This window comes from Ornithodoros turicata, chromosome 1, assembly GCF_037126465.1.
Source record: "Ornithodoros turicata isolate Travis chromosome 1, ASM3712646v1, whole genome shotgun sequence".
Lineage (NCBI taxonomy): Eukaryota > Metazoa > Arthropoda > Arachnida > Ixodida > Argasidae > Ornithodoros > Ornithodoros turicata.
Window position 1 is genome coordinate 140,817,470 of NC_088201.1, and position 23,784 is coordinate 140,841,253.

A 23,784-nucleotide genomic window follows, 5' to 3' on the forward strand; every position below is an offset into this window, starting at 1 on the left:
AACATCGACAGCTTGTACTGGCACATATCGCGATGACCACGTTGGACGTCGGACACATGACGGACGTCGTTGAAGACTTCTGGCCAGTAGTACTTTGTGCTGATGGCCACGTACATGGAACAAGTGAAGTATGTGATCGACCAATACTTGCGGCAGGCGTAACAAAAGCCTTTGGTAGAACAGGACCCCGGGCAACTGTATAAAGCACGTTTTCGTGGGACAGGAAATTTTTGAGCGCTCTACATTGCTGCTTCCGAGGACCACTACGCCGATCGAGGATATCACGTACGTGCCGGTGCCGTGAGATGCTGATCCCGTGCCCTAAAGTACGATGCGGCTTCCGTCCAATGGAGGGGCCCTAGACAGAAATCTGGCGCGTAGTGTAATTGGTCGGTCTTATACATGGCATATGAAGTCGAGCTCCTGCGTTTATACAGACCACCGCAGTAGGCACTGATTTCCCTAGTTGTATTTCAGCAGCCAGTTCAAGGCATGATGACTCGTGACAGTGGCCTGGACGCCACTAATTAGCAATTAGATCAATTTGGGACCCCTCACAGTCAGAATCATTCAGTGAGTCATTACACTAATTGGGGAGCATCTAAGACGTACCCAGACCACTGTGTGAGTTGTGGGCTACTTGAGCTGATAAAAACAAAAAATAGGTAGAAAGTAAAATAAAAATATAGAAATAAAATGGAGAGAAGGAGTTTAGTTGAAGATCAACGACCCCACCATGAAGAGAGCGGTCCAGAGCTGCCGCTGACCATCGCTGGGCAACGAAGGACAGAGGCAGGCCACGAAAACATCCTGTGACGTCAGCTGTGACGTCATCATGGCATGTGTGGCAGTTTAGGACAGCTCTGGACATGCAAGGAGAAAAAAAACACTCATAATACAGAGGCTGTGAAAGCAAGAGTAAATATTCTAACCATCAATAGCTAACAACCAAAAGAATCAGGCAAAGCAGCCCACCGCAACAGCAGTCACGGGGAGCGCAGAACGATGCGACTGCTCCATTCGACAGCCAGGCAGGGAACTGACTCGCAATGCTTTTTTCTCCTCTATAATGTCCCGCATCTGCAATCCGTAGCGCTTACTTTCTCAACTAATCTCATGACAAAATTATTAAGAATCACGCCAGCGCTGCTCTCTTTTCCAAGGCAGAAGAAGATAGAAAGTGGCGGGAATGCCTGGACAACAGCAACCAGCACCCGACCATACACGGGCATTAAAATCGTAAAAAAGGGGGACAATGTAATCACGCGCGAAAGAATTAGTTACAGAAGGAATCAGCCCACCACAACACGAGTCACTGGGAGAGCAGAACAATGCGTCTGCTCCATCCGACAGCCAGGCACGGAACTGAATCGTAATGCTTTTTTTCTCATCTATAAAGTCATGCATCTCTCCCTCTTGTGGTTACTTTCTGAACTAATTTAATCGCAAAATTATTAAGAATCTTTCAGGCATTATTCCCATTTAAATCAAGGGTGCAGCAGCACTAGCGTCATCGTCAAGACAAGGACGATCAAAATGAACCTTTCGTGTCCATACAAGAAAAAAATACAGAGCGACAACAAAGGAAAGCATGCAGGTCAGGACATGTCAGGAGTGCTGTTAAACGAGGAAAAATCTCACGACTGCCGGGCAACAGAGGAAAGCAAACACAGAAAACCATTTGAACAGAGTGAAAAAAGGCACTCACCATCATCGGACAAGTACACTGCATTCCCTCATCAACCGTACCCCATCAGAGGCAAACTGAATCCCAGCGAAGCTACGCTTTTCCACTAACGGTCAATGAAATTGCTAGAAACAGAATTAACGTGTCCACACCCGTCAGTGCCCAACAGAGAAGTGAATCCTTGGGCCCTCTGCATGCCTTGCTCATTGGTCGTGACGTCAGCCTATTGTCTCAGGGCTACACCGTTTTTCCACTAATGCTCAACTGGACAAGGTCCACCTGAAACAATAGAGCCGCGGCATGACGTCATCACCCAGGCATGCACCTGCACGGTTCAGGGCGCCTACGCCTTAGACAGGGGACCTGTTACTTATTGAATCACTATCCCAAGATTATTTCCTTTATTCTACTATAACGATTGCATAAGAAGCAGAAAACCCGTTACAGAAAAGCACCATGCATGAAAGCTGATCGTAGAAATTAAGCATTTCAGTCCCAAAGTCTTACTAAATGAGACTCGCAAAAGAACAAAATATCCTAACGCCATCAATGGCTAAATACGGCGAGCTCAGAAGAGATGTCCGTCTCATCCGAGAGCCAGGGAGATAACTGAATAATAACGCTTTGTTCCTCCTGGATAAAGCCATGCACCTGTCCCCGTTGCGATTACTCTCTGAACTAATTGAAACGCAAAAATATTAAGAATCATTCTAGCACTACACCCATTCAGGGCAGCACTATCATCAAGACAGGAATGTTTCTTTTCGAAAAGAAAAAAAAACTACATGTGGAAGGAAAGCATGACTGAACAGGTCCGGGCATGTCAGGACACGTCAGGAAAAATCGCATGTTTGTCAGACAGAAGAGCTCGGTGACCGCAGGCCCTCTCAGTTACTGCGGCGCATGCAACAGCTGCTCGGCGACCATTTAGCTTTCGTGGACGATGCCCTTCTGCGTCAGCTCTTTCTTCAACGCCTCCAACAGGATGTACAAATGGTCCTGGCCACAGCGGCTGACATGACCCTCGACCAGCTGGCCACTCTTGCTGGCGCGGTTATGGAGATAGCCACTCCAGCTGTAGCTGCTGTGTCCCCTTCATTTCCCCTTTCGGAACCTGTCCGCCCCCAACCGCGCCAGCTCCCGCAGCCACCAGTGAGGACCTTTGTCGCGAGTTCCGCTCCCTTCCGCGCTCATAGCCACTTCCCACACGTCAAGATAAGAAAATCATCACCGACGGCAGCGTCGCGGTCGAAGTGGCCGCAGCCCAAGACGGTCCCTTTCCACCAACCGTTGCGCCAGCCGGGACCGTAGCCCTGCAATGTGCTGGTACCACCGCCGCTTCGGTGCTGACGCACACCATTGCTTCCTACCTTTGCTCCTGGCAACAACAGGGAAACCAGTCGACGAACCATTGATGGCGACCAATGGCCCAGGCTCTTCCCCCAGTCGCCTCTTCTACGTCCGCCAGCAAGGTTTCTGCTCGACGTTACCTCATCGACACTGGGGCGGAAGTCAGCGTAATCGCCGCGAGCCGTACAGACCGTCGACAACAATCCTTGTACACCCTTACTGCAGTGAACGGTTCCCGAATCCCGGTCTATGCCCAGCGTTCGCTCACCCTAAACCTCGGCCTCCGACGCACCTTTCGGTAGATTTTTCTCGTTGCCGACGTAATCCATCCTATTACCGGAGCCGATTTTCTTACCCATCACCATCTCCTCGTCGATATGCGCCGCCGCAAGCTCATAGACTCCTCCACAAGCCTCACTGTGTCGGGCATACGTTCGTCCTTGCATTGGCTTCGAATTGCTTTCTACCAAGACACAAGCAACCCCTTGCTCGCCATCTTGAAGGACTTCCCGCAGCTAACTCGACCTCCTGACTGGTCCCAGCCCATGAAACACGACGTGGTCCATGATATCGAAACCACTGGCCCGCCGGTCTTCACTCGTCCCCGTCGTCTTCCGCCGGAGAATATGACAATCGCACGCGCAGAGTTCGACCACATGCTGGAAATTGGAATCATCCGCCCATCTTCCAGCTCCTGGGCGGTTGATGGACCATCAACCTAATGGTCCATCAAGCCATGGTTGGCATCCTCCAAGCCTTGGTTGGCAGCAAGTTTGGTTATGGATCTGACTTCTAGATTTCATGAAATCTCGATGAAAACAGAAAAACACCTTTGCGTCTCTACGAGTACTTGTGGATGCCATTCGGGTAAAAAGGAGCAGCATTTTCTTGTCACAGAGCAGTCGATACAGTCATTGACAACGCGATGTTTCGATCCGCCATGGACTACATGGACGGCTGTGTCGTCCACAGCAATACCTTTGAAGACCACGTGAAACATCTAGCAACTATTTTTGAAAGGCTCCGCACCTCAAGATAAACTTCAAATTCAAGCCACAGAAGTGTTTCTTCTTCTGCAGTAAAATTTTCTATTTGGCCTTTGTGGTTAGTAGGCGTGGCGTCTCAGCTGATCCGGCAAAAGTCGCAGCGGTTCAAGGGTTCGCGACGCCTTCCAACGTCAAAGACCAGGAGTCGTTCCTCGGCTTGACATCTTACTTTCATAAGGTTATTCTAAGTTACAGTGCCATCGCAGCTGCCTTACGCGACCCCATGAAGAAAGGCATACACTTCGGCTGGACTGACGCGCATTCAACAGCGTTTTCTGGTCTCAAGGACGTGCTTTGCAGTTAGCCGGCCCTCAGGTTGTTTTCTGACGACCCGTCCTTTCGTATACAAGTACGCATAGATACTTCAAGGTCAGGCCTTGGTGCATTGCTGCTACAGAAGGATGAAGATAGCAACTACCGTCCGGTTGGTGCCGTCCTGACACGATAAAAAAGAGAGAAGTTGTATTGCGCCATGACTACGTCTTTATAAAGAACGTAAGGTCAATGACAAATTCTACGGAAGAGTCCAGCAACGCGTCCGCAGCGCTTTGTATAGACATCGTCCTGAAAAGTGGTGCTCCTGCAACTGTATCCTGTATCATTACAATGGCACAGCTGAGACGGCTCTCACTACAAATCAATTTCTGGTGAAACATACCATCCCGTTGATTGCACAGCATACCTACCCGTTCACCTTGCTCCATGTGACTTATTATTCCCGCAACTGAAGAAAATAATGGAAATTCGCCGGTTTGATGAAGCTCCATCGATTCAAACCGCGATACTACGCGTTGACAAACCCGAGACCCCGAGAGATGCGACGAGACAAATGAGGTCTATTCCACAAACGGTCTACCATAGGTGATTTCGTCAGTGGCGTGAACGCTGCAATAAATGTAAGTACAGTCACAACGGAACCGCCTTGAAGGAGATGAGAGCTACCAGCGCCTAAGCGTACTTATTCGCTCACAAAAGTCAGTCAGGGAATTAAATAATTGGGCCCAGTAATGACATGAGGTCAACAAATATGACACGCATTTTCAACCCGTCAACTTGTTTTATTTTTTAACGTAGAGGCACGCATATTTTACTTTAGTGGGTTCTTAACAGTAGTAAGTACTGGACTCTCACGGTGCACAACGCTCAACTGTCCTGAACACGATTTAATTAGCAATTAGAGCTAATTGGGACCCCCCACATTAATCAGCACCCTCCAGGGAGCCACCACACTAATTGGGGAAAGTCTAACTCGTGTCCAGACCAGCTGAGCGTTGTGCACCATGAGAGTCCATAAAAAAGAAAAATAATAGGCAGAAAATAAAATAAAAAGATGGAAATAGAGTGGAGAGAAACAATTTATTCGAAAATCAACGATGCCGCGGCGAAGAAGCCGCTCCGCAACACCCGAGTGACCAGCACCCGCCATGTTGGTAGTTTGCACCCAGCAGTTGCAGAGATCGACGACAGGTGGCCACTTAGTTGCAAGGCATCACACCAGATGGCGCCACCATCATAGCTCTAGACGAGAAAGACAGAACAAGATACTAGCGGCAGGTAAAAATGACAGCACTGCCAAGCAAGTCTAGGCATGCGAGAGAAAAGGTCTAACCGCTACTGCTAAACAGAAAACAGTACACATCGGGGAAAAAGGCTTACGGGGACGATCGCTTAGGCCTAACCTCAACACTACGCAGCTAACACAAGGCGGGAACCACACATCGCTAAACATGCGAGAAAAGGCTTAACACGAGCGCGGTCACCGCTAAACACGGCAAACATACGAGGAAAGAGGCTTACGGGGGGCGATCGCTTAGGCCTAACCCCCAACACTACGCAGCTAACACAAGGCGGGAACCACACATCGCTAAACATGCGTCAACAGGCTTGGACACCGCAAAACAAGTCTAAACATGCGAGAAAAGGCTTAACACGAGCGCGGTCACAGCTAAACACGGCAAACATACGAGAAAAGGAGCGCGTCAAATCACTCACCTTTTCCCCCGCGGCAACTTCCAGGCAGAAACTGAGCGAGCGCGGAGAACATACGTCTGCTCTCTACGAGACGCAGCCAGCAACTGAGCGAGCGCGCGGAGCGCACGTCCGTCTTCCGCGACGGTCCGAGAGAAACTGAGAGAGGCGACGCGCAGCGGCCGCTATGGATGCGCGCGCGCCCTCTGCTCCACCCGTCCGCGCATGCGCGCGCGCGCGCTCCTAGCGCCCCCTGCGCCGGCCGCGGGTGTTTTCGGTTTCGGCTCTCTGCTGCTGCGCGCGCGCTCCTAGCGGCGACGGGTGGCTTTTCAGTTTCGCTTTCATTCTCCGTTCGTTGCGCGCGCGCGCGTTTATCTGTATAAAGGCAGCGCGCACCGCGCTCGCGTCATCACTACGTGAAGATGTTCAGCTACCACTCTTTACAAAATTGTTCCCGTACCCACGCTTCTTGGGAAGAAGTGGAGAAGGAATGTTTCAACGGCGAAAGTCCCCGCAACGAGCTCGTCATCACTGCTTTTCGCTACGTGATAGACATGGTAGGCTTTGGCAATATAGGAGAGATCTCGCCGGGGCCGCTGCAGGAGATGGTGCGTCGAATTTACGCCCGTTACAAGAACGTCTGCATAACGGTTCCTGACGGACCCCTGGGACTGATGAGCGAATTTGTGAGCTTGGCCAACGCAGAATTCAACTACATCGCTGCAGACATCGTGGACCTTCTCGCTCGTGCCATCGCTCATATTAAGCACGCCCTGCGGAAGCAGCGACATTTGCAAGCAGTCTACATCGTCAACTTTGTCACTGATTTATTGAAATACCGCTTGGTTATTGACATGCAACGCATTAAACAGTCCGAATAACTTTGACGAGACTCTGTGTGTTCTTTCACTGAAACATCTTTATTGAGTACATACAAAGGACTTGGTCGATAGATGCCTGCACCCTCCCTGACTTACCTCAAGAGAAAGGATATGGGGTATCTTCATCGCAGCGTCGTCATTGCGCGGGTCACTGCGTCAGCACGATGACGGAATGGTAATTCTTTTCGTACACCCATTCCGCTACCACACTGCCACGATGTCCCGTGCTGCTCCTGTCTGCGAGAGAGAGAGAGAGAGAGAGAGAGAGGATGTCTCGACTAGAACTTTTATTCTCGATTACATGCGCGTGCAGCTCTTTGTTCCGCGGTTACTCGATGCCTGACGTCGACGGTCTCGGGCTCTCTTCCGGGTTTTCCGGTGCTGCACAAAGAGGGAGTACTATCGTAATCCTATACGCGTCAAAACACTAGGAAAGCTTACCGTATTCGCAGCTCCCATAAGGGAAGGAGTGTACGGCATCCACGAGATAGCGTTTGTCGTCGTAGGGGACCAAGCTCTTCTTGAGTCTCGAAATGGTGTACATCGTTTGCTTTATACTCTGGATGGTGCACTGCTTCTGAGAGACCGCCTTTTCATTGAACAGAGAATCTCGGTACACTTCGTGCAATAAATGTTTCCTCACCACGTCTTTCTTAACTCCTTTGGCTCTCGCGATCTGTTTGTGTGTCCCAGCCAAGAGAATGCTGTACATTTTCGCTCGGATGGCTACGACTTCCTGAATAACTCCGCCCCCCGTCTCGTCTTTGAAGTACCCCATCTGGTTCGCGTGCTCGTCGTTGAAAAGCGGGTGGTCCGGCGGATAGGAAGACAGATCTAACTCACTCTCAATCTTCATCAGCTGCTCTTCCAGGCTTTCACACGTGAGAGAAAAAATTATGCTGTCCGTGTCGCTATAGATCAATTGCACTGGACACGTCAAGCGAGAAAAGAGCGACTCGTAGATGAGCTGTACATTCGGACTTTGGATATTTCAAGAATGGCAAAGCCCACGTAAAGGGGGTGCGTGCATTTGATGCGGCGTTGTTTCATCTCGTACAAGATGCACTTATCACTCAGAATGTGAAAATGCTGACTGTCGACGGAGCTAGCTTTTCGGAGCGCGCTTTCTTTGTCGTAGGCTAGGGCATACTTTTTCATCCGTCTCACATTTTGTATCGACTTACCGAACGTGCTGTTCGACATGGTTTTGTACAGAAGTCGCTCGAATTTCGTGCTCGCGGCATTCCTCAACGCGACGTTTCTCTGCACGAAGGTTCGCAAAAAGTTGTCTTGGCGGAACGAGAGGATGCTGTGAACACGTTTTATTTTCATGCCCAACCTCACGTACAGAGCGAGCAGTGCATAATGAACGACGTAGCGTTCTTTGTCGTAGCACGTCAGCAAGAGTTTCGTTGTGGAAGGGGCGTTCAGCGCCAACGCATCTTTCAGGTGGCGTTGGTAGGGGGAGAGTTCGTTCTCGTCCACGCACCTGTGTTCGGGTGCCAGGGGAAAATCCCTAGTGAGCGCGTGCAGTTCTTCGGGATATGACAAGTCTACCACGTACACGTAACCCACTTCCGAATCGTGAGGAATGTTGAGAAAATCGATCTCGCTCCACCTCGAAGGATCGACCCACTCAAAACCACCTGTCGGGAGATGGAAAGGCATCGCGTACGGGTACAAACTGTTCACGTCGAGGTACTGGATAAAAGTCTTTTCTTGCTGGGGATCGTAATCGTCGCACCCCTCGTGATTAGCCCGACAGTATCTGTGGAAGCTGTTACAAATGCCTCCCCTGATTCCCTTCTCGATCGTTTCGTACATCTCGCGATCGCTCATGAGCTCGAGTTTGACTTTGGTGAGCTTCAGAGCGCTGCTCCACGCGTAACTGGCGAGGGACACTGTGCGTAGGATATCTAACCTATCCGTCTCTAGCGCAATCTTCCTGAAATACAGTACGACGTCGCAGAGCTGACAGGCGTCGAGCGTGACGTAGAGACGCGTGTAACCGCCGAGGTTCTTACATTCGAACAATTCGAAAATCTCGAGGGCGTACTGATAGTCCTCGTCCGTGATCTCTTGGTCGTTCAGGTCGCTTTTGAAAGCTTCCTTTGGCGGTAGTGCGGGCAAATTGTACGCTTCGAAACTGTCGACGAAGGTGTACGGGTAAATGCCTTTCCTGAGAAGGCTTCGGAAACGGTCACCATACATTTGACGGGTACAATGAAACGCGCTTTCACCACCGCTGGCGAGCAGGGTTTCCACCAGGTTCGACAAGGAGAGGTTGAAAAACTGCGTGGTATCGCGGAAATGGAGATCGCCAATGTTGAACCCTCTTATCTTTTCCGAGCTCGAAGCTAAGATCCACGGCTCGCCCAGATTTAGAACGTGCATGTGGCGGAGAAGGGAGCTCAAATCGTACTGCAGGTTGTGCACGCACACGACGAGTTCTTTGGTATTACGACACGTAAGGTTACACGTATCACACAGCGTCGCGACAAAATTCGAAGAACCGGGCTCTACGAAGCGGGTGTGGTCGTGATGCGATACCTTCCGCGTATGTCGGTTAAATTCGATTCCACAAAATTCGCAGTGTGTAGCGCTCGCGTGCCGAAAGTGGTCTTCCATACTCATGACCAACGGCGCGGGACAACTGTTCAACCTATCGATTTGATCGCTAAATCGCTTGAGCGAGAGCAAGCATTTCTCTGCCGCGTTGGGTCCCAAATAGCCATCTAGGCCTAGTATTTTTCCGTCCCAACTTCTCACTACAACGATGCAGTACGAGCTCATCCTGTGCACACTCACGGCGTCCTTCACGAGCGCGTCCTTTTCCAAAACGCTCTCCGTGTCCAACACCGCGAAATAGGGATAGGGATGCATGTACTGTATCTTGTTGAAGGAGACACTCTCCCCCGCTTTTGGCATTTCGAGAATCACTTCGTTTACGTCTCGACACAGACGTTCGTGTTGCTGCAATGCCTCTCTCGTTCCGTAACCGGACGTGCATTTCTCGCAATAAAAGTAGTCACTTCGTCCCATGAAAGTGCTAAATTTTCGGATCCCATAGAAATGCTCCTTAACCTCGAGCAAGTGGACTTTATCCTTATAGAGCGTACAGGGAACCCGTCCTGTTCTTATCGAACTCGTCTGCTCGTCGAACACGTAGATGTAGACGGAGATTTTGTTTTTTCTCTCCCACAGGGAAATGTCTTCGTAAGTGACTGGGAAGCAGGGCGGCCAGTACGTTACGCGCGTCTCCGGATTCGAAGGATTCATGTACTTGCGGTATCTAACATAATCGTTTGGGTTGTTTCTCAACGGATGCAAGAGTGCCAGCACGCTATACTTGAAACACTCGTTTTCGTGATTCGGCGGAAGTTTGACGTTTGTGAGAGTCTTTGTTTTTCTCTTTAGCAGCTCGGGAAGCTCGATCGTGCATCCAATCCGCTTCGGTTTTAAGCGCGTTAGTTTTAAGTCGACACATTGGACGTCGTTCGAGGTGAAACCAGACCCTTCTCTCGCATAGTTTTCAACGCGTTGCGAGGACTCTGCGATGGCAGCATTTATCGCGCCTTCGATTTCTTGGCGGTTATGAACGACTCTCATGTGAAGGTTCACGTGAAGGAGATGCGAAGTCAACCCGTCGGCTCCGTCCTTAACCATGAGCGCCTTCGAGCACAGACAAAATTTAAAAGGCATGGGATAAGCTTCGAGGACGCGCGTGATTACTGGAGCTATGCTCGGTAGATAGAGTCGCAAATCGTCGACGTTGTCGTCGTGCGGGGAACAGAGAAGCGTGTACCTAGTAGCCGTTCCGTCAAATGCCTCGTCTGTGACAAAAAAAGGAAGGAATCGTCTCTCCGTGACGGAGGGATGATTCTCTACGACGTGTTCTCGTAATTCAACGATTCTACGACCCTGGACAGGCTCAGCTTCGTTTCGAAATTCTGGGCTTGCATCTGGTGATTCATCTCGAACCCTACCAGACAGAGGAATGAAATCTGCATACGACTGATCCCCTTCCCACATGAGCAATTCGTCGTCGTCGTCGTCGTCCGTTTCAGGTATTACGAAAGGCGGACTACTGACTCTGTCGTCGTCGTCGTCGTCGTCATCTGAAAGGACGACTGGGCTATTACCGAGATTCTCTATTCTAGCTTCGTGCTCTCTTTCTACGGCCACGAGCATGGCATCGATGGGGTCGTACTGACATACGAGACAGCGCGGCACTGCGGTCAAACAAAATCAGTACGAGATTCCCCCTCACGAAACAATGCTCACTTTTCCCTTCAGTTGAGGAACGCTTGAGATTGATGATGATGAGAGAGGATGGGATGAGTCCCTGTGGTCAGTGTCATGCGGTGACAGCGGCTATTGGTTCCTGAAAAACAATGTCATACATAGAATACACTCTCACAGCAGAGACGGTCAACTTACATTTTGGTCCACGAAACGCCTCGTGTCGTGGATGGATGGATGCCCCTCGTGGGCTTCCTGTCAATCGTCGTAGAACCAGCGCACCTTTTATAGTCGCTACACCGCTCTCCTCCTCCTCGCATTGCGACGGTGTCGTCTGTACTTTGACCACCCCGCCTTCCGTCTTTCGCGCCTTTTTGCGATGTCGCATATGACAATAATACCATCGACGTTGAATAAAACATTACACTAATTTCTAGCTAACACTCTGGGACGACTTGTACATGACGACAAGAAGACCCAGAGTGGGATTCGAACCCAGGATCCTTCTACACTGGGCGCGACACACTAACCATCAATCTAATTCGTACTGCGTGACGTTTTTCGTATTGCGGGGTTCGTGTCTACACACGTCACAACATGTTCAAACACGTCCAAACATGTTCAGACATGTTCAGTGACGTCACAACATGTTCAAACACGTCCAAACATGTTCAGACACGTTCAATGACGTCATAAAGAGGAAGAGAGAGGAACGAGTGTGTCCAGGGGCGACTTCGACGGTTCGCCGCCCGTGTCCGAACATGTTCAAACATGTTCAAACACGTCTTAACATGCCCAAACACGTTCAATGACGTCATAGAGAGTGAGAGGCAAAGCTTTACTATAAATGTCGAAGCGAATGGTCGATCGTCATTCCATTATGATCAGCTTGGTAGATCCTCGTAAGTAATACCCATGACGTCATCATCGCCGAAATGTTTGAAGAGTTTCGTTTCCAGTGTACAACACTTTTGCTGCGCGTGAAGTCGGTTTTTTCCCGCCTCACATATTTCGGGAGATTGGCAGCGCCCGCTTCTTCTGCACCAATTGTGGTGGATTGTGGTCCAAAGGTACGCTTCCTCGTTATTTTTTAATACGTTCTATAATCGTTCACATTTTTTTCCAGAGCAAAAGCATTGGACGGACCGATTGATTCGCCCGTTTCTCGGCTGTCGGACGGTACCGTTCGACGTACGTTGCGAAGGACTTCGACTATTGAAGGAAGATGGAGAAGATGGACCATCAGTGTCACTCTGTGACTGAAGAAGATTGTACGTGTGTGTTTGAGATATAAAAACACGCGTTTCTCACACTCCTTTCGTTGCAGATTACGAATGGCTACTGACGGGAGATCTGCCCATGGTCCTAACCTTCAAGCCTCCTCCAAAGACCTTCTTTTTGCGAATCGGCGATCAACTGACTACCTGTCGTTGCGGTGGACTCTGGTCGAGAAACCCCAGCCATTGGTTAGACTCGAGCCTTCGTCCGTATTTGGGCTGCCTTCCCGGCTACGAAACCAAAGCTGGAGCCTAATTCATGTGTAACGAGAAATAAAGGTTGTCTACTCTCATTCCGTCTCAGTCATGATGACGCCCGAGCAGAGGTTTGCCACCTTTGTGCAAACGCGAATGTATCGGGACTTGCTGCGATTACGCGATTATATTCACGGCGATAGCTGCGAGGGAGACTTTCGCTCGATTCTCAAGACGATACCCTTACGTCTGTTCACCGTCAGTGGGAAGATTGCAAAGAAAATGAAGCGTTTCGTAGATTACAAGCTCGAGCTGTTGGAAAAGTATAGACGAGGAGAGACAGTCGACCCGTGTCTCATCAACGCGGGTTTCAACCGACCTATCGTCCGTCGCTACTGGCTTCTCCACACATCCCTCGACGTCACGGTGCAGACCGGCGACGACGGCGGTGAGCGTCGGGTCAGCACGTTGGAAGATCGTCTCGCAAGGGTCTTGTGTATGTCGTGAATAAATAAATAGTCTATTTTTTACGAAACGAGTTCGCTCACGAGGAGACGTTTTATTGTTTTGTCATTCTCTTCGAGGTTACAGGAAAACATGGATACACAACTTTTCAAGCTGTAGCGTTTCGACATGCGCGTGGCTACGTAGATACAAAAAAGCCCGCAGTAAGGCGAAAAAGGCGATTGAATACACTTGTCGTTATACTCGTCCACTACAGGTAAAGTCTTTCGAAGGTTTGCTTCGATGGGGGGAAGTCCGTAGCTGTCGAAAAACACGGCAGACCCGTCGTAGTTTTTCAGGTAGAGCACCCAGTGCTGCCCGCGTCTTCTTCGCTCTTCCGTATTGATGATTAAATAACCGGGCTTGCGTAAAACGAAGGCTTCGTTTGAAGCGCAAATGCCTCTCAGCATGGAGGAAGCGAGGGGGTTCAGGGACACGAGTTCCAAGATGTCGCTCTCGTACATCTTTTTTTTTTTTTTTTATGGGAAGGTGACCGTACGGTCCTTGTCGACGTACATGAGCTTGGGACACTCGGAAATCAAGAGGACGGTGACCGCGTGTGGAAGGGCTTTAGCGAAGCGTAATTGCAGGCGAACGTTTCCTTTTCGCCACTCGTTCAAATGCGAAGGAGAAGAACACTTGTCCACGTCCAAGTTAAAGTAGAGGAGGAACCCGTTCGTTTTAAATCGCTCGTAGCTATACTTGAAATGTTTCTCTCCCAGTTCTTGCAAGAAGTTAAAGTAGGGAATTTTGACGAGGTCGTTCTGAAAGTCGTACTCGGCTCGCACTTGCTGGCCGTCCACGGAGAGCATCGAATGAGACAGGTCGTAATGGCGGAATTTGTAGGGGTTCGATTGGATGTCGCCGAGAAAGTCGGACGTGGCGAGCAGGGCGACGCATAATTTGGAAGGTACCCTTTCTGGGTAAACGTTTTCAAAGTGAGCGTCCAAGCTCCCGGCACTCAAGCTCCGCACCTTGGTTTCCAATCCGCGTAACACGTAGATGGCCGGCGTGGTCTGAAGCCGCCGCTCGTATTCCAAAAACAGGGAAGGTGCCAGCGTCACCTTTTTCAAGTGTAACGTCATTTCTTTAATGTCCACCTCATAATTGTACGTTTTCTTGTCTTTGGGGACCGATACGAGTTTAAATTCGTCGTTGTTTAACAGGAAAACGACGCGAATTTCGACGGCAGGTACCATCAGGCGCGGCTGTTGAAACAGGTCGGTATTGATCTGTCCGACCAGGTTAAAGTATTTTCCACCCTTCGTCGCTTCGTAACGTTGTTTCGGACCGCGAGAAGAGACGTCGTAATCGTCCTTTAAATGTTCGTCGTCCTCGACATAGAGTCCAGCCGCGTGCACTGTTTCTTGAGCCATGGGCGTGGAATGAAGCACGACGTCCAAAATACTCCTGTAGGCGTACAACTCGTTGGAACTGACGAGCTTGTTGTTCGCGTAAACGGTGACCGTCTTAAACATGCCGCTCAACAGGTGGTTTATTGGGAAAACGACATCTTTCTCGTCCATTTCTTCCCCGTCGTCGCGAACAATGCGCACGGTCAAAGACACGAAACTGCCGTAGAGATCCAAGTGTGCCCTTTGCAAATTTTGAATACAAAACTCGATCACAGAATTATTTACCCCGTTGACCGGATAAAAGAGTTGGTACGAAGTATCTTCCACGCCGTATTGAATGGAGGGGGGTTCGAATATCATCACGTCACTCGTAAGACAATGCGGTGACCGTTGCGTCTGTATTTTTGCTTTCGTTGACGTCATGATGGAGCGCGCGCAGCGGATGTGTGACCTTCACGGCGTACCAAAGATATCTGCAGGTGCGTCGTGTGTCGGCGCCTTTTGTTGTCTTTTGCGGCGTTTCTTTCCATTGTTGTTGTTTCCAGAGCCCTCCATGGAATCCAGCACGTCTCTCCCCGTTGCTATGGCCGTCTTTTTTACTGCGCGCGATATTCCTTCGCCATCGGCCAAATTCCGCGCCAAGCGCTTCAACGTTCTCTTGGCGATCGGTTTTATTTGCTGCCAGATGGGAACGATAAACTTGGATATGTTGCTCAACACAACGCCCCCTCGTTGGAAAAGGGGTCCCGTGTACACGGGAATTATTTTGGGGGAATTACGGTACATATTTGAAATGCAACGTTAGATTGGTTCTGCCTTTGGACCGCAACGGCAAACGTCTTCCCGTTTCGTCCGCGAGAACGATCGTCACTGAAGGAATTTCGAATTGAGACAGGTTAAAATACTGGATGTTATCTAACGTGTAGGTGACGACGTGCTTGTCTTTCTCGTAATAAAAGGGTAGTATTTTTAATATCGGTTTTTTCCCGCTCCCCACGTACGTGGGTTCCACGATATCCGTGTACACGATTATGTTGTGAAACGGGGGTTCCAGGAGTACCTCGACGGAGCTCGTGGCATCCTCATCCCCCGTGAACACGGTACGCGATTCGAAGCCCAAAAGCACGGCCAGGTACTCGGAAAGTCTTAGGGTGGAGGTGCCCTCGGAAAGCCGAATTTTACATTTCTGTTCGGTTCCGTCGAAGCTGAAGCGCGCGCGTTCGCCTACGCGCTGATTAATCGCATTTAGAAGTGCTTGCGGCGTCGCATAATAGCCGGGAGGCACATGTACTTGCAAAGATCGAGGAATTTTCGTCTTGATCGTGAAAGAAAATTGACGCGCTATGGGGAGAGAGACGCATAGCGTTTCTTCGTGTCCCTCGACGGGTGTGAGTTGTAGCAGCTTGACAAAGGGTTCCGGTACGTGCAACCCTTTCGGCGTTTTCAGAGAGTACACGTTATCCGCGAATTCTAGTGAGGCGTCCAGCTTGTGCGTCTGGAAATACTTGTTGAGTGTGTTCCGTAGGGACGTGGTTTCCGAATTCAGAGTGACGTCGCCGAAAGCGACGGCGGCTGCGGCGTGCTCCAATACGATGGAGGTGGCTTCGCGTTCGCTCAATTTGGGGGGTTTCACCGCACGACCTGCTTCGCGGGACGCTAGCGAGGCGTCGAGCGCTTGCGCGAGCCGAGGGTCCAATTCCACGGCTTTCACGTCCACGGGTAAGACGAAGTCGTATCGCGATTTATTGTACGCGAAAGAAACGTCGAATTCCGAAAGGGCTTTTCCCAAATCCCTCTCGAGATCCGAGGTGACACGAAAAGTTCTGCCGGCTTCCACCGTGTCCTCGAAAGAAACCTCGATTTTCGCATCTTGCCTTTCGTACCCGATATTTAAAAAATCGTTACTTATGCTGAGATCCATCAGACCGACTTTATACCGATTCGAGAGCTGAAGCGGACTATCGAAAGCTACCGTGAAGGCGTTGAGTTTATTCGAGGGAAACTTATCCATGCTGGCGTTCGAGAGCAGGTGGACGTAGATGTCCGACATCATTTCCCAATCTTGACCACGTCGCTGCTCGGAACCCAACTGTCGTGTTCTTTGTCGTAACCGAACCAGCGAACCAAGGAGAAGCTCTGACCGTTCACCTGCTTCTTCCTCAGCACTTTCGTTACTGGCCAAGGCTGATTGGCGTCTCGGGTTACGACGAGTACCTCCTCCGGGTAGAAAGATCCGTCCACTTCCTTACCCCGGTAATCTTCCAGGTGTACGACGGGAGGAGAGGTGTCTCTCAGACGGGAGACGGTGAAAATCTGAGGCGACCAACTCCCTTCCGAGCTCTTATGAAAACCTTTTCTGTGAAGTAGGACCCTCACTTTATCCCCCAGTTCGAGCTTCTTTTTCACGGAGGGTACGACGGGCTTCCCATTTATCTTATTGAACAGCTCCAATTCGTTTTCGGGCGTGACTTCGGACGGGCTGATGCCCAAAGTCCTGTGTTTGGTGGTGTTGTAGTCGCGCACGATCTTGGGAAGCGCGGAAACGAAGTGGTATTTTCCCGTTACTCTAAAATAACGGAATATTCTGTCGCGTAAAGTCCGTATGACGCGCTCTGCCTGCGACGCTTTGATTACTGGAGAGAAGGTTGAATACATCTGTACCTTCTTTCGTGAGAGATACTCCTTGACGGTCTTGTCGTAGAATTCCCCGCCTCTGTCGCAAAAGATGCGTGTAGGTACGTTACCTCCCCGAAAAAGTCTTATCATGGCCCTTTTCATTTCGGCGGGGCGCTTCGTCTTTAGCGGGAGGGTGCGCAGAAAGCGGGAGAGGGAATCGATTGCCACGAGAATGTAGCGGTAGCCACCGTTGAATCTCTTGTATTTTGAAAAATCGGCGAGATCCATTTGCCACACGTCGTTGATCTTGAGTGCGATGATGCGTCTCCTATTAAACTTTCTTCTGACCGGATGGTGGAGCGTGTAGGCATCCAGCTTTCTGAGAATGGCGAGAGCCTTCTTTTTGCTCAAGTGATGCGCTTTTCTATAGCGTTCCACACCCCCCAAACCACCCTCTGGTTTCTCATATCCCTCCATAAGTCGTCCACGCAATGGAGGCCTGCTGCTGCTGCTGCTGTTGAGGCTCGCGAGATTTGGGTAGAGAAATCAGACGCAATAGTTTCGAGACTTTGGGGAACCAGGAAGGTTTCTTTCCCGTTTTACGTTGCAACAAATAATTGACGAGTTCGTAAACGGAGGAGTGTCTGATGGGCTTGCCCGACACGGAGACACAACCCTCGCGATCCCAGGAAAGAACCTTCTTTAATTCCGAGACGACCCTTTCCGCTTCCTCTTCGTCCACCTCTGGAGAGAGGAGCGAATAGTCAAAGTCATTTGTAGCGTCGGACGCCTTGTTTTTATTGTCGTAGGGGTCAAATCCGTACTGCTTGAGTATACGATACAGTGCTTGCAGTATGAGTTTCACTTTGACGTCGTCACTCTCCTTCGAGGAAAGAATGTTTCCGATGGAGGTGGTCACTTCAATTCTCTTGGCCATTGGCGAAAAGGTTCAACACGGCGGAAAGCAGGAGAGGAACCACCGACGAAAGAACGCCCTGTCCTCGCTGCTGAGACAGATAGCGCTTCAAACGTTGCGGATTCTTGTGAATCTTTTTGTAGGCGAGCCGTCGTAAAAAGCGTTTGTGCTTCTTCAAACGCGCGAACGTATCTGGAGCTAGAGCCACCTTTCCGTTCAATACATTGAGACAAATTTCGGAGAGGTGTTTCATGTCGGACGAGGACGAACGTCTCAAGACGTCGCGGCGGCGTGGAGGGGGTAGAGTGGAGAGTACTTTGAGTAAAGTGAGGTGAGGGCGGAGATTCATTTCGGAGCGTAGATATATTGACGTTCTCCCGGAAAGATATTGCTACGCAACCTGTGATCCTCGTGCGTATAGTTGTGAAGATCCACGAGTAAATATGCGTGGGGCGACGACATCGCTTGTTTATATGCGTCCAGAAAATACTCCAATCTTTTTCTGCCAAATAGCTGTTGGCCGAAATGTTCCATCTGGTGCACGCTGCGCACGGTGCGCCACAGGACGACGTAACTGGCGTTGTAGGATATTGTTCTAAAATGGCTACTGTCGAAAAAGATGTTTTGAACGAGTAAGAAGATCGACGCGTTGGCGTGGTGAGAACCCCGAATGAAAAGATCGGTCACCTCCTTCAAGGAACCGGCATCGGTCATGTGATCGTCGACGACGATCAGCGTAGCGCGCGACGTGTCCCACTCTCGCGGTAGCTCCTTGGTAAATTTTACGGAGTCCCCGAATTCGTCCTGCATGCTCGGCGAAGCATATTTCTGCACGTAGAATATTTGTGACGGAGGCTTGTCTACCACGTCGTTCAGGTTCCTCAACACGTTAGCAACGAACGTAGATTTGCCGCACATGGAGGGGCCGCTTAAGATACAGCGAAAGGGATGACGGAAACGAAAAGGTTCGGGGGAAGACATGTTGCGTGCGTACACGTTGCACGAAGAGAAAGAAGAGACTGAGACTCGAAGAGAAATGCATCGCTTTTTATTTACACATCCTCGTCGTCGTCCTCTACATCGGAACTGCGTTCCCAATACACATTGTCCAGGCTAAAGTTGGACTTCTTTTTCGTCAGTCTGTCCGCCGCTAAGATGCGGTCGAGCGTCTTCATCTTGTCCTGACACATTTCTTGACGTGCTTGCAACCATTCCAGACGGTGGACTTGAAAGGCTTCCTCCACGATGCCGCGTATAAATTCGCGAAGTTCTTCGTTTTTTGTCTTTTCCTTGCGACGACGAGAAACGCAGGAGAATAAACCACACATGGCGTTTTCCACGTATCGGTCAGAATGATGACGCGAGCGCGGTGCGCGCTGCCTTTATACAGATAAACGCGCGCGCGCGCGCAACGAACGGAGAATGAAAGCGAAACTGAAAAGCCACCCGTCGCCGCTAGGAGCGCGCGCGCAGCAGCAGAGAGCCGAAACCGAAAACACCCGCGGCCGGCGCAGGGGGCGCTAGGAGCGCGCGCGCGCGCATGCGCGGACGGGTGGAGCAGAGGGCGCGCGCGCATCCATAGCGGCCGCTGCGCGTCGCCTCTCTCAGTTTCTCTCGGACCGTCGCGGAAGACGGACGTGCGCTCCGCGCGCTCGCTCAGTTGCTGGCTGCGTCTCGTAGAGAGCAGACGTATGTTCTCCGCGCTCGCTCAGTTTCTGCCTGGAAGTTGCCGCGGGGGAAAAGGTGAGTGATTTGACGCGCTCCTTTTCTCGTATGTTTGCCGTGTTTAGCTGTGACCGCGCTCGTGTTAAGCCTTTTCTCGCATGTTTAGACTTGTTTTGCGGTGTCCAAGCCTGTTGACGCATGTTTAGCGATGTGTGGTTCCCGCCTTGTGTTAGCTGCGTAGTGTTGGGGGTTAGGCCTAAGCGATCGCCCCCCGTAAGCCTCTTTCCTCGTATGTTTGCCGTGTTTAGCGGTGACCGCGCTCGTGTTAAGCCTTTTCTCGCATGTTTAGCGATGTGTGGTTCCCGCCTTGTGTTAGCTGCGTAGTGTTGAGGTTAGGCCTACGCGATCGTCCCCGTAAGCCTTTTTCCCCGATGTGTACTGTTTTCTGTTTAGCAGTAGCGGTTAGACCTTTTCTCTCGCATGCCTAGACTTGCTTGGCAGTGCTGTCATTTTTACCTGCCGCTAGTATCTTGTTCTGTCTTTCTCGTCTAGAGCTATGATGGTGGCGCCATCTGGTGTGATGCCTTGCAACTAAGTGGCCACCTGTCGTCGATCTCTGCAACTGCTGGGTGCAAACTACCAACATGGCGGGTGCTGGTCACTCGGGTGTTGCGGAGCGGCTTCTTCGCCGCGGCATCGTTGATTTTCGAATAAATTGTTTCTCTCCACTCTATTTCCATCTTTTTATTTTATTTTCTGCCTATTATTTTTCTTTTTTATGGACTCTCATGGTGCACAACGCTCAGCTGGTCTGGACACGAGTTAGACTTTCCCCAATTAGTGTGGTGGCTCCCTGGAGGGTGCTGATTAATGTGGGGGGTCCCAATTAGCTCTAATTGCTAATTAAATCGTGTTCAGGACAGTTGAGCGTTGTGCACCGTGAGAGTCCAGTACTTACTACTCTTAACATCGATTAATGTTGTTGAGAAGTGTCCGTAAGAAATTCATCAAGAGATGACGCTCCATCACAGTTTGCTGTAAAATGGTTTGCATATGACACCCAATATTCCTGAACGGTTATTCTGAAATGATTCTTGTTTTCTTAGCAGTATAAAATTGAAGCCTGTGAAAACCTTTTTTTTTATTACCTGGATTTAGAGTACGCCCAGTTTATAAAGGATGCTCTCGTAGTTGAGGATGGTGAAGTGAATGCTCACAAAATCCTACATTCCCTCTACAACTACCGTCCCGTTGTGTATCTCAGCCGAGCACTCAAAGTGATGGAAGAAAGCAACAGTTCCACGAAACTCGAAGCGTCGCCGTGAAGTGGTCGCTCGAAGAGCTATGCCCGTAACTCGTCGGAAGAAAATAAATTTCAGGTCGTCACGGATCAACACGTCTTGTGCTTGCTGCTGAAACAAAGAGAGAAATCAGTCCCTACTGCGCTACAGGATTCTCTATATATCATCTATCAATACATGAGTATGACTCCAATGTCATCTGTAACACCCGTCCTTTACACCACGCGCCACATTGCCTGTCTAGGACCCCTTCATCGGACGGAAACGCACCGTACTGCAGACCACCGATATAAGTATCTCGGGAGACACGCTACTGCCGGAGCAACAGCGCGACCGGTTTTGCCAGCACGTACGTGATATCCTCCATCGGCGTAGTGGTACCCGGAAGCAGCAAAGAAGAGCGCTCACAAAGTTCCAGCGAAAGCGTGCTTTATAGAGTTGCACAGTGTCCTGTTTACCAACGACTGTTGTTATGTACTTATATACTATACTATACTATATACTTTATATATACTATACTATATACTATACTATAAGTACTTACTGTACTTATAGTCCTGGTCCAATATGTACTTTATGAGTTCCACGGAGGACGGTGCGGTGCGCACATGGGAATCAGAAGAACGTACGAGGCCATCCGCACGAGGACGTATTATTGGCCAAAGGTCTTGAACGACGTCAGCACATTTGTCCGCCATTGCAATTTGTGCCAGATGTGCAAGCTGCCGACGTTCTCTTCTGGACTACTGCAGCCGTCTCAGCGCATGCTCCGTTCCACACCTTGGGCATGGGCATAATCGGTCCGTTCCAGTCGTCAAGCTGTTAGAAGGTTGTCATCTTTGCCATAGACTACTTGACCAAATTTGTCGAAGTCAATCCGGTCAAGAATATCGAGGCAACTACCATTCAGAACTTTATTGAAGGACGTCAGGTCCTCAATCACGGCTGCCCGGCGGTAATATTCCCTTATTGTGGATCCGAGATCATAGCACAGCCAACTGAAGGGTTCGTTCTCCACCCGGATGGAGGGGAAGTGCACGCCGAAATTCGGCCGAAAACTGTCATGGTTGCTATGTTCGTGTGCAGTATCTGACCCGTTACATATATTGTGTACGCGCTTACTTCGACAGTGGTTTTGCGCAGTCCTCTTTTGAATTAGTTTTCATGCGGTGTTAAGCTTCCTGCATCGATGTACTACGCTTAGTAAGTTCGAAAATATGAATATAACTTTACGGATGCGAAACTGTTGTACAGCAATTTTCCCTCTTGATCGTTCTCGATTACTGCGTTCTCGTTTACTTCATTTTGCATTGCGATTATCCTTCCAAATACCGATTTCCCGCTTCGTGTTGTTCGACGCGAGTAAGTTTTTGGTTGAATTCGAGTTTTGCAGATCCGCGAACAGGGGCCATGCTGTGGTCTGTCAACGTCAATGGATGGCCAACACATGTGCACTTGTTTATAAGCACGCCGCCGTTGCTATGACTGCCATGATTCCTTTTCCGGTGTACCAGTCATTGGCTGCCTCTCGGTTTTTCCGTGACGTCACTTCCCATTTCGGAGGAGAAATCTCAACAAGAGACAACTGATGTTCTGAGGCTGGAACATGTTGGAACATGGTAATCCCGAAAATGTGGGTTCGAGTCCTACAGCTGGCTAACCTTTTCAGTGACTTTCATCTGCATCGAGAAAACTGGCTTCGGCAGATCGGGCCGAACTGGTCCCAGAATTCTGTCTTCCGAAAAATGTTCGGTCCCGAATTCGGTTCGGAAAGAATTCGGGCACTTTTCGGACCATGCGATTCACGCTTAAGAACGGAGCCTCAGACAACCATTTCCATTTGCGGTGAAGTACGAACAACCTTTCTCGTCGTCTTCACACATCATACATCACATACAAAATATTCTATTCCATATAGACTATACTGTTCCTCGTTGTTCACTGAAAATGCTGCCGAAAATGTCACACGAATTACTGAAGTTGCTTTTGTGTAGTTTGATGAATGTAGTTTGTGAAGTTTGAATACACTAGAAGAGCAGACGTGGGATATTGAGGCACCCTGCAAGTATGAGGAAACGTCATAATGAAACCAACCAATCGAGAAACATCATATGACCGTGAGCCTCTTCAACAGCGAGCATATGCAAGGCGCCTAATCGAAGCAGAAACTCTGCCAATCGACTCCTCGCTGCCCACTGATTAGCCATTCAAACGTGCGTCTTTCATGATGCTTTTCCGCTGGAGCTCACTCAGGTGCAGAGACAGTGCCAATTTATGAAAATCGTTTAGTTAAAGGAACTGTAAAGCAGATGGCAAACCATCGAACTTAAAAGACTGCTGCGCCAAGCAAAACTTGCGGACTCCGCGGGGTCGTAGAACGTCAAGCGTGAGGCGGCCCGCGCCCCATATAGGCAAAATGCCAGCAACTGGGCGAGCCATCTAGGCAAGGTCGTGGCGGTTCTCGCGAGTGCTGTGCGCGTTTTATCTTCGAACATGCACGATATTCCTGAACGCAAGAACGTATTCCAGATATCCGAGGTTTCTCAGACAACGGCGAGCAGACGACACAGATACGCGGAGAGAGGAAAGGTCAACAGAAAGCATTTCTCACAGCTATTTCTCACAGGCATGGTACAGGTCTAACGGTAATTAGTAACCTGTTTCAAATGCATTACGTACTGCTTGAATACCACGTGATTTATGTCCAATAATCCGGAGCCGACTCCAACTTTGTCCTTGGCGAACGTTGAGGGTCGCCACCATTCAGTTTCTAGAAATGTT

The 23,784-nt window shown here is 49.9% G+C and overlaps 1 protein-coding gene and 2 long non-coding RNA genes across 4 annotated transcripts in view; 2 read left to right on the forward strand and 1 right to left on the reverse strand.

Moving 5' to 3' along the window:
• Positions 1-23,784, forward strand: part of LOC135370024 (uncharacterized) — a 147,964-nt gene that overhangs the window by 36,038 nt on the left and 88,142 nt on the right. The window lies entirely within an intron of this gene.
• LOC135370000 (uncharacterized) lies at positions 5,421-6,182 on the reverse strand. The gene is made up of 2 exons (XR_010415176.1): positions 6,076-6,182; positions 5,421-5,601 (listed from the first exon to the last, which is right to left on the reverse strand). It is a non-coding gene; the product is annotated as an uncharacterized LOC135370000 (long non-coding RNA).
• On the forward strand, positions 19,674-20,435 carry LOC135370002 (uncharacterized). The gene is made up of 2 exons (XR_010415177.1): positions 19,674-19,780; positions 20,255-20,435. It is a non-coding gene; the product is annotated as an uncharacterized LOC135370002 (long non-coding RNA).